Source organism: Benincasa hispida, chromosome 2, assembly GCF_027475165.1.
Source record: "Benincasa hispida cultivar pf3 chromosome 2, pf3_genome.v1.1, whole genome shotgun sequence".
In the NCBI taxonomy this organism is placed as follows: Eukaryota; Viridiplantae; Streptophyta; class Magnoliopsida; order Cucurbitales; family Cucurbitaceae; genus Benincasa; species Benincasa hispida.
The window spans coordinates 50,622,393-50,633,581 of record NC_143479.1 but is presented as its reverse complement, the minus strand read 5'-3'; the positions used below and the strand labels follow the sequence as shown (position 1 = coordinate 50,633,581).

The following is an 11,189-nucleotide window of genomic DNA, read 5'->3' as shown; positions in this document are numbered from 1 at the left end:
TCAATTTAAAGATTTCAAGGGATTGGAGCCACTATCCAACAAAGTTAACGATGTTTGGATGTTTTGATAGGTATTAAGGCCTTGAAACTCTTTTGGAATTATTACATAGTTGCTAGAATTTGGTTTTTGTAACCATTATTATTAAAATTTTTGTAGGTTCGATTACGTTGTTGTATTTTAACACTTATTTATATATTTTGAAATTTGATATAATCGCCCTTTATTCTATTTTGTAGGTTGACTTTCATAAACATGGCTTGCCTAACCCTTAGTTCTCGATCTTTAGTCTTCAAAGCTCAATAGATTAAATAATGTACTTTGTTGAGAGGTTATATATTAAACAATTTATCACTTTTGTGTTTGTTGAAAGTTGAGTTTTGTATACAAAAGAAATAGTTGAGATTTTATTTTGTACATGTACATGTGAAAGAGAAATATTGTTGTAATTTATGTGAGGAGCGTTCATAGTTGAACATATGGATTTTTAGTGAATATATTGAGTTGATAGATCTTAAATGTATAATGTTTATTTATTTGATGTAATTATATTATTGGAATACAAGGTAGAAAATGAGAATATCGATTGGGACATTTAATTTGAAAACAAAAAGACATATACTTGACACATAAAAAACGTCAAAGTTTATCACACTATACTTAACACTCGAATAAACTTGACATACCACTAATGTCAAGTGTATTATCTTACTTGACACGAAAATTGTATCAAGAAACATATTATTTGACGTTTTTTCGTAGTCAAGTTATCACACTATACTTGACACTCGAATAGTTGACGTTTTTATAAGTGTCAAGTATACCCTTTACTTGACATTGGAAAAACGTCAAGTAATCAAATTTCTGTAGTAGTGAGGAAATTTGTTTTATTAGAGAGGATAATTCAGATTACATACTATTGGAGCTTCTATGGTTAGAGGGTTTATATATCTCACTTCTCTAAATCCTAGGATAAAAAACATAAACAACGTATATAGACAAATACGTAAATAACGGTCAGCAAGACACCATACTTTGTCGTTCAAAGCATCGGGTAATAGATTCAAGACATTCCAACAGATATTAATCAATAATTATTCATACAAGGAATAACTAGTAGAGCAACCCATGAGAGAACTAGCCAGAACTATAATGATTATTCATCACAAAATAGATCTCAAAATTATACATAAGAAAACAATCCTCTCTTTAGGACATATTTTAGTTGCTTTAAATAGCTGTTATAGATAAACATGAAATTTCATCTCAAATGAGAAAATAAACCCTCCGTAATTATTAATAAAACTAAAGCACATCCAAATGCAACAAATAAGAGGGACAATAATTCAATGTGATGGATCATTTTCAAGTTTTGAGGAAATTTTCGAACCATTTGGCAGAAAGCTTCGGAATTCTCTTCAAATTGTTTTTATAGTCAATATAAGTGAGGCCGAAACGAATCACGTATCCGCTTGCCCATTCAAAGTTATCCATCAATGACCATGCAAAGTATCCTTTCACCCTTACGCCAGCCCTACAACGAGTTCCAAAAAATGTCATAAAAGAGAAAATTTTGAAGTCCATAAGAAATATATTTAATATTATTAGATAATGAGCTTACCATCTATCTAAAACCAAATTAGTTACGATAAATGTAGGTTGGGAATGTAATTTTTTCAACGTAAAATCCTCGATATGTTCTCTAAAAATGATGTCTCTTTACATTCACCTTTCTTATATCAGAACCTTTGTTTTACCCAATATTTGTTTAGACTTCATGAACTCTAAGACCATATAAGAGCACATGCAATTTCATCTCAAAATCAATTGTTTATGAGATCAGGAGTAGCACGTGTATCTTATAAAGATTATGATGTCTCTTGACTTTTTTGTTCATGTATGATTCTCAACCAATAAATCGTTACTATAATCAAGAGCAACACATTGATGTATCTTTAGTTGTATTCATTTTTTTACAGCTCATTCCAGCTATATATACAGTAAAAAAAAATTCAAATAAAACTTTTTTTAAGAGAGAGAGAGATAGAAAGATAGAAGAATTTGTCATTATCCACCAAGTCTTTTAAAGAGTTGTTTTCAAATATATAAAAATGAACCAAAATATTTACAAATATAGCAAAATTTCACTGATAGACTACTCTATGTGTCTATCTCTGTCTTTAATAGATACAGATAGTAGTTTATCACAGTCTATCATAGACAAATTATAATATTTTGTTATTATTTATAAATATTTTCAACAATTTTATCCTTTAAAATAATTTTTCTATTTTAAAATAGTTAATGGGATTGAAATACAAAAGTTTCTTTCAATTATATAGCATATAAAAAAGAGAGACATAACGTTAATCCTTTTGTCTTGATACTTACTTTATTGCTTCTTTAAGAGCCATCAAATGATAGTGATGGTATCTCACTCTATGCCTATCCATGATCATTTCCTTAAGTGGGGACCTTCAATATCAAGGTATCCTACAACATATGATTTTAGTTCATTCGGGAAAAAAAAAAAAAAAAAACAATGTGATTATGTGCAATTTATCAAACATATTTTTCTTTGTATTTGTTTCATTACAAACCATTCTCTGTGATATAGATAATTGGATCGTTGTAGTTGGTCGTTGTGTAGATCAATAGATCTCTAAAGCCTTGAGGATAAACCGCCAGCCAAGAAGTTACATTAAACTATATGTAACGTAATAAAAATTAATCGTTAGCTAGATTCGACATTTGAAATAAGATAATAATAAATGATAGCACAAATGTACGAATCAATCAATAAAAAACGTTTGCATGCAAATTACCTTCGGACCAATTGAGACTCCATTGCAATCAGCTGAAAGACACAAACAAGCATTACAAAATGTCTAATCAAAATGCTTTAAAATCTAAAATTGCAATTGCTAGCCATTGTATCAATCAGATTGGACTTGAGAACAAATAGACAATTAAAACTATTATAGACGATGGAAAGGAATTTGTCAAATCAAACATAGCTCAATTGACATTCGAGTATCCTAAAAATCACGAGGTCTATGGTTCAAATCCTCCTATCCCAAACGTACTAAAAAAGTTATTGAACAAATAAATTGTTGCTCGTGGAATGACCACTACTTTGAACGCAAATTATGACACGATTTTGTTGTTAAATCATTTTTAATCTATTACTCTTAAAGAGATGTGTTAGAATCAAATGAAAACTTTGCTAATGCTACGAGAATGAAAAATAGAGAGAAAAGCAATATAAAAACAAAGTGCATCTAAAGAACTCACATCACGTCTTAATGAACCAAATTTTCTAATCTACACTAAATAAAAGAAAATGTTTTCAAAATCCAAATTAAATAAACAAAAACGTTTTCAAATCCAAATAAGGACGGAAAAAACGTTTTCAAATCTGGAAAACTAAATACTTGCAAACCTTGTAATATGAAGGCAAAAGGAAACCTTATTTTATGACAAGTTATTCTAATAATTGACTAGTTATGATCAGTTTTAGAGTAATTTATACATACTTGTAAGATCAGCACGATAATCTGTCAAGTAACTTGGTTGTGGACCAGGTGCTTTGGGATTATCTTTTGCATAATTAGCAGTGTAGTAATTTAATCCAAGGAAATCAAAGGACCCTTTAATTAGGGCAACTTCTTCCCTTTTAAATTTGGTCAATCTCTCCTTCACATGTTCCCTCATAATAGGTGGATAATCTCCATAGGTTAGAGGATGCAAGAACCTGCCATGAGTATATACTAAGTTTAGTTTATTATAATATTTGACGAACACTACAAGAAAACACGATCTCCAGATGCTAAAAATATTATTGGGAGTGCGATTGTCGGAAGATATAAGATCTCCAGATATCGTATAATAATCGTCAGGAGCTATAGGTAAAATGGAAAAGGGATAAGAGTTTGATTTCCTGACAACGGCGTTGGGAGTTCCACTATCTCCTGATGATTGGTAAATCATCGAGAGTTTGATTTCAAGAAATTGAGTTTCCAAATCAAACTCCCGATGATAGAAGAATCGTCGAGAGATGAAGGAACTCCCGACGGCAAATATACATCTGTCGGAAGTAGATAACTCCCGACAGAATGTATATGAGCATCGGGTGATGGTCTCCTGATGGGTATATCTTGACAAAACTCCCAATAACTAAATAATCGTTGGGAGATGATCATCAGACACGTTTTCCACCATTTTCCAATAATTTCAAGCACCAGGAAATGATTATTTTCTTCTAGTGATATAAATTATAGTGTCAAATACTTATTAAAAATTTGACCCTTATAAACATTATTCCTAATTGTTGATTACTTTGTTTTTGTTGTATAACTATTTTTCTAGTGCTTTTAAAAACCAAGGTAAGTTTTGAGGAAAAAAATTAGTGTTTGAATTTTTTTTTTTTTTTTTTTTTTTTTTAGAATTTGTATATGAATTCATGATGTTTAAGAAAGGTGAAAATCAAATGGTTATTATATGAGACCTAAGATTGATTTTTTAAAACACTTCTAAAAATTAGATGATAAAACAAAGAAATCAAGAAGTGAAAATTATTAGATAAACATGAGATTCTATCTCAAAACTAATTTTCAATGAGAGAAGTAATTCATCGAATAAACTTTACTGCGAGGTCTTTCTATTTTCTAATGTAGGAACATCAACACGTCTCCTTAAAATGGTGTCAATCTCTTTTGGGTTAATAATTCTAGAATCGAATTATATCTTTTTTCATTTTGCATCAAGTAGTTAATAACCATTGTGAAGTTTTTTTCTCCATTTCACCAATATGGGATCATTAACCAAAAAAATAATATTTATAGATCGAGTTTCAAAACTAAAAGTCGACAAATGAAATAATTATCAAACAAAGTCTTGTAACCTAGGAAATTCATTTATAATTATATATATGTTCAAGAGCAAAATCAAGAGTTCGAATTGCGGCCTTTTTATCTGCCTCACTATTTGAATATAGAGTATACCAAATTGACACTAATGTAATACCAATCACACCTCTTTTATGAGCCTACAAATTAAATTCAATCATTGAAGTTTGTAGTTCTAATTCTAAGTTGGGAATTGGAACTGAAGTAGCAAATAACGGTTCATGTAAGTATTTAAGAAACCTGATATTTGGTTTTGTACACTTCGATGGCAGCAACATGAGCAAGAATTTGACCAACAATGTACGGTTCAATACTCAAATTTCTACCAAGACAATTAAATGGTTGCACAGAAGAACATCTACCCGGGGCATTAGCTCCTTGGGCATAGCTTCCCATGCAAAAGCTCCATGGCTCATTTAAGGTGATCCGATGCTTCACTCTATCTCCGAACTCTTTGAAGCAAAGTTCGGCAAAGTCTCGAAAGTCATTCCTATAAAATTGATTTTTAACATTATTGCGTTGAATTTTCATCCAAATGTTTCGTCTTTTAAAATTCAATAGCTCATTTTACAAAATTTTAGTATAGCTTATGTTTCAAGGGGGAAAAAAGTGAAAACTTATACCAAAATCAATTGTAATTTATAAATGTAAACTTAAGACCCGTTTGGTAACTATTTTACATTTAGTTTTTAGTTTTTAGTTCTGGAAAGGTATATCTCTCACATTCTTTCAATGGTTTACATTGTTTTTAAATACAAGAATCGGAATCTTAGCCAAATTTCAAAGACAAAACTTTAAAAACCATAACCTCATTTGGTAACCATTTGATTTTTTGTTCTTGTTTTTAAAGACACTACTTCTCTATCTCCAAATTTCTTCCTTTATTATCTATTTTTTACCAATGGTTTATAAGACCAGGCCAAATTTTGAAAACTAAAAAAATAGCTTTTTAAAATTTGTTTTTGTTTTTGAAATTTGGCTAAGAATTCAACAATTGTACCTAAGAAAGATGCAAATCATTGTAAAGAAATTAGAAGAAAATAGGCTTCATTTTTTAAATCCAAAAACAAAAAATCAAATAGTTACAAAGCGGGACCTACTTTTTTTAGTTTTCAAAATTTTGCTTGGTTTTTTAAAACATTGACAAAAGTTAGGCAACAAAGAAAGAAATTTAGAGGTGAAAGCAATGTTTATATACTTAATTTTCAAAAACCAAAATCAAAACATCAAATAGTTAACACACGGGCCTAAATTTTTTATTAATAATTTGATTAAAATTGTGAAAAAATAAATTTAAAAAAATATGCGACTTCTTAATCAGCTTCTTTAATTAACAACCAATGAAGATTTATTTGATTCCAATATCAGAATAACTTAACAGTTAATTAGTAAACATCCTCAAAGTTGAAGGTTGGGAATAAAATTGACTTCTAAAAGAATTAAAAATAGAAAATATAGATAAGAATTTAAAAAGAAAACTTACAATCTTACCATAGTTGATAGTTAGCTTTCACTTAAACCCCAAGTTCAAAAGTAAACTTTACTGTAAGTATTTATTTTATTAACAATTTCTTTGCCCTTAAAATGCCATGTGATATTTTAATATTGAATGAGAGAAATTATGAAATTTTCATACTTACACAATTTGATTTCCCAAAAACCCTCCATATTCATCTTCTAAAACTTGGGGAGTATCCCAATGAAAAAGTGTCACATAGGGTTGGATGCCTACAAATTAAAATCCAAAGTTGTGATTATATTAATCAAATTTTGAAATCCAACCTACTTCAATTTACATTCGAATGTGTTGGTTACTACAAAGTTTCCGATTTGATTTCTTCTATCCCAATTGTACTAAAAAAAAGTATATAAATCAAATTAATTATACCCGTACGATTTAAAGATCGCCATGCATTTCCAAATATTATAACAATACCCACCCTTTGCAAGCAATTCATTGATGAGGTTGTTGTAGTATTCAATTTCTTTTTTGTTCACACCGTCACTAAGTTTTCCCTCTACAAGAAAATATTAAAAAAAGATAGTAAGTAGATAAGACCCGTTTGATAACTATTTCGTTTTTTTATACAAATTTATAAATATCCATTTTATCGATGAATTGTCTTGTTTTGTTATCTACTTTATACGAATGTTTTTACGAACTAAGCCCAATTTTTTAAAAATAAATTGAAAGTTTATATCTCTTACTTGACAAAACTCTAGACCAAGAGATTGAGAATCGATAAGCATCAAAACCAATTTTCTTCATAAGGGCAACATCTTCCAGCATTATGATGAAATATTCACATAAATTTTTAAACATATACTATAAAAAAATGACTACGAGAATAAATAATATAACCTAAACATATTTTTTCTCTGTTTACCTTATAGCGATGGTATTGATCAAGGGCAACATCTCCATTACTATGATCATAAATTTTCTCTGCAATTTTAAAGAAATAATTTCATAAGTTTTTTTTTAAAACGTGTTCCCTTAATTATTTCTTTTTTTTTAAAAAAAAAAAAAAACAAAAAACTAAGCATTTTTAAAGGAATAGTAAAAATGACAATTTTGTAAAATTGAAACCTTTACATTTTTGTTGACATCAATATTTTAAAAAATAAATATGATTTTTCTTGAAAAAAAAATAATGGAGATGACTTGATGTAAAACTAGAAGTAACATATATTACGACTATGACATTCCCTCACTGAGGTTTGATCCAAAAGATTAGAAGAGTAAGAATGTTTGATGAAGTATAGTTCCGAACTTCACTCCTTATCTGTCTCAAAAAGTTGGTGGGAACCACGATGAAAAAGACATCAATTTTATGTCCAACCAACTCCTTATATTGAAGGCTCTGAAAATTCACAATTTCCCAAATTTCATAATTCATTAAATTTACAATTTCACTCATCGCCCAAACACCTCGATTATCATAAATTGACAATTGGCATAAATATATTTTTATTATTAAATAAAACTAACTTGATTTTTTTTTTTTTTTTTTTGAAAAGAAACTTCACTTCATTGTTTGGACATACGTTATGAAAGTAGATATTGGACGGACATACGTTATGAAAGTAAATACTAATTTTTTTTAATGAAATTCTAAGTTTTTTTCTAAGAAGATAATCACACTAAATTAATGATATTAGCTAAAATAATCTGAATTCATTTTAACTTGTTAAGCATAATAGTTAGTACTTAACAAATATAAATAGTACATGTTTCGATATTTCTTATAATTTAAAATATCTTCCTCATATATTTTATGCTCAAACATGGTATAAAAAATCACCTCATATCGTACAATTGATTTGAAGAAAAATTTTCGCAAATAGAAATAATGTCAAACTATTTATAGAAATAGGAAAAAAAAACTAATAGACATTGGTAGACTTCTATTAGCGTTTATTAGACTTCTATAGGTTTTTATCACTGATAGACAGTAATAGACACTGATAGACTTATATCAATCTCTATCAAATAAGAAATTTTTTTTACTATTTTGTGTAAATAATTTTTCTTATTTTTTTATTTTTGAAAATTCTCCTTTGAAAAATAGAGTGAACTATGAGAAATATGCTAAGATGAAAGAGACCTGGGTGTTGGTGAGTGAAGTTATCCCAAATACTTGGTCCTTTACCATCTTCAGAAGCAGCACCTTCAAACTGATTTAATTATGAATAAGATTTAGAATTTAAAATGAAATAAAGAAAAAGAAAAAGAAAAATAAGTAAAGTAAAAAAGTAAATAAAAAAAAAAACTCATGAAAACTAACAAAAATGAAATTTCAAATCATTATTTTATCTTTAAAAACACATTTCCATTCTTAATCTTTATTTCATAGAATGTCTTCTTCCCCTCATTTAGTCTTCATATGTTAAAAAAATATATTTAAAAAAGGATAATTGCAATTCGTAGTATTTTTAAAGATAAAAATCAAGGGTATAACATCATTTTTTAAAAGATACAAATATACCCAAGTCTATATAGTCTATCACTAATAGACTCCTACTAACAATATGGTTTATCGCTGATAGACTATCTAAATTTTGTCATACTTATAAATTTTTTTACATTATGTCATATATGCTAATACTGTGGGTCTGATTGTTATATTGCAACTGTTCCTTAAAAAAAAAATTATAATATCAATCTTAACGTATAGTTAATTAGTTACGACATATATCTTTATCTAAAATGTTTAAGATTTTATATCTCCACTTTCATTTTGAACCAAGAAAACAATTAGATTCCTAATCATACCAAATGGAACTGAATAATATAAACTTGTTTTATTTTGAACAATGTATAAAATATGTCAAATATATATGTATATATATCTACATATATACTATAATAAATATTTGTAACCAAAGGTACTATTTGAGGTTATTATTTAAAAAAAATTTGTAACTAATTATGGAACGACTTATCATGCTTTTTACACATAGCAAATCATGGGGTTTTCTTCTCATGAAAATTATATTATACATTAAACATTTTATAAGTATTAGATAACATGGTTTCAATTATAATAAAGAAATAAATAAATATGAATTTATCTCAAAATTAACGAGCAATAAAATGAATAATCTATGTATCTTATATAAATTGTGGGAACTCTCTATTTTTTTCAATGTGAGATCCTTCAACGTACCCAGTAAGATGGTTATTCTTTGGGTTCACCATTTTTAGATAGTTGTATTTTTCTTCCCTTTTCTTGACGAAATGCTTGTTTGGACTTCATTGTTCTAATACGATAAAATAACATTTTGATCCATGTACTTTGAGACTGGTTCAATTTTAGTCTCTATACTTTCAAATATTCAATTTTAGTTCTGGTATTTGTGATAAATCTTAAATTTAGTCCCTTATAATTGACCTTTTTTTTTTTTATCAAAATTGACTAAATAATAAAAAATAATTTAAATATAATATATGAATATGTTTGTAAATTTTAGATTCAAAACGCTAGTAATTCACAAAAAGTTTTCGGAAAAAAAAATCAACAATACAAACTAAATTTAAAATTTCTTGAAAGTAGAGAGATTAAAATTGAAAAAACTTCAAAGTACAAGAAACAAAATGGTATTTTAGCCTATTGTTTATTTTTACCCAAAAATAAGAAATTTGTTTTTAATTTTTTAAATGAGAAACAAAATAATTAAAAACAGAATTTGAAAAAAAAAAATAATTTCAGAGTTTTGTTTAAAAAAATGAAATAATACAAGTTTTTTTCTCACCTGATATGCAGCTGATGATGAGCCAAAAACAAAACCTTTGGGAAAGCTGCTTCTTCTCACAACATCAATTGGGTGTTTAGAGGGTTCATTTGCCTTTGCAATTACAACTAAACCAACAAAAAACACAAACCTAAGAAAGCTATGGCTTTGCTTGGAAGCCATCCCCTAGTTTTTGTTTTGGAGATGAGACTACTCTTTTTCTGGCCCTACATACCCTATTTATACATGGAGATGATGCCAAGCTTTGCAAGCAAATCTTGCAAGCTTCATTATCATTATTATATTACTTCTATTATTATATTTGTGAGATCTAATTATTAGATTAACGTGACCAGATTCTATGTCGAAACTAATCGGTTATGACAAGAATAACTCGTGTATTGTTAGATAATGTAATATTACATTTTACCTTCATCTATTCGTTTAAGCCTTTGGGTCAATGGTGATTTAAGTTGGTATCTGAACAGGTGGTTTCGAAAGTCCTGTGTTCAGACTAATAATATACTATTAAATTTTCTTTCACCCATCAACATAAACTTTTTGTGAAGGAGAACCAAAGCCCAACTTCCCAGCCCAATGATCTACAATCTGTAGCCCACCTACAAGCAGCCCAACGTTGTTCACAACAGCTGTAAAGTCATTCCTTATACTTTGGACTGTGCATTATTTTCTCTTGTATTATTCAGCCCAATTTGGCTATTCATTTGTAAACTGTATATAAAAACCTATACCTAGGTTTCTGTATTGAATCACTAAAATATACAAAAGATATTTCCCACAAAAGTTGTTTCTCCCTTGCTAAATATAGCCTAAATACTGTTGTCTAGGTATCAGAGCTGATGGCAAATGCCTCTTCAAATCCCTTCAATGGCAGCAATCAATTCATCAGCCCCGCCTATAGCAGCCCACCATTGAACCAATTGCTTAACCAAATAACTACAATCAAGCTGGACCGTGAAAATTTTCTTCTTTGGAAGAACCTGGCCTTGCTGATTTTGAGAAGCTACCGGTTGGAAGGACATTTGACCG

The 11,189-nt window shown here is 28.5% G+C and overlaps 1 pseudogene; it reads right to left on the bottom strand.

Annotated features, from left to right (window-relative positions):
• Window positions 1-1,362: 1,362 nt before the first annotated feature.
• Window positions 1,363-10,322, bottom strand: LOC120071577 (beta-glucosidase 12-like; annotated as a pseudogene).
• Between the last annotated feature and the right edge of the window lie 867 nt (window positions 10,323-11,189).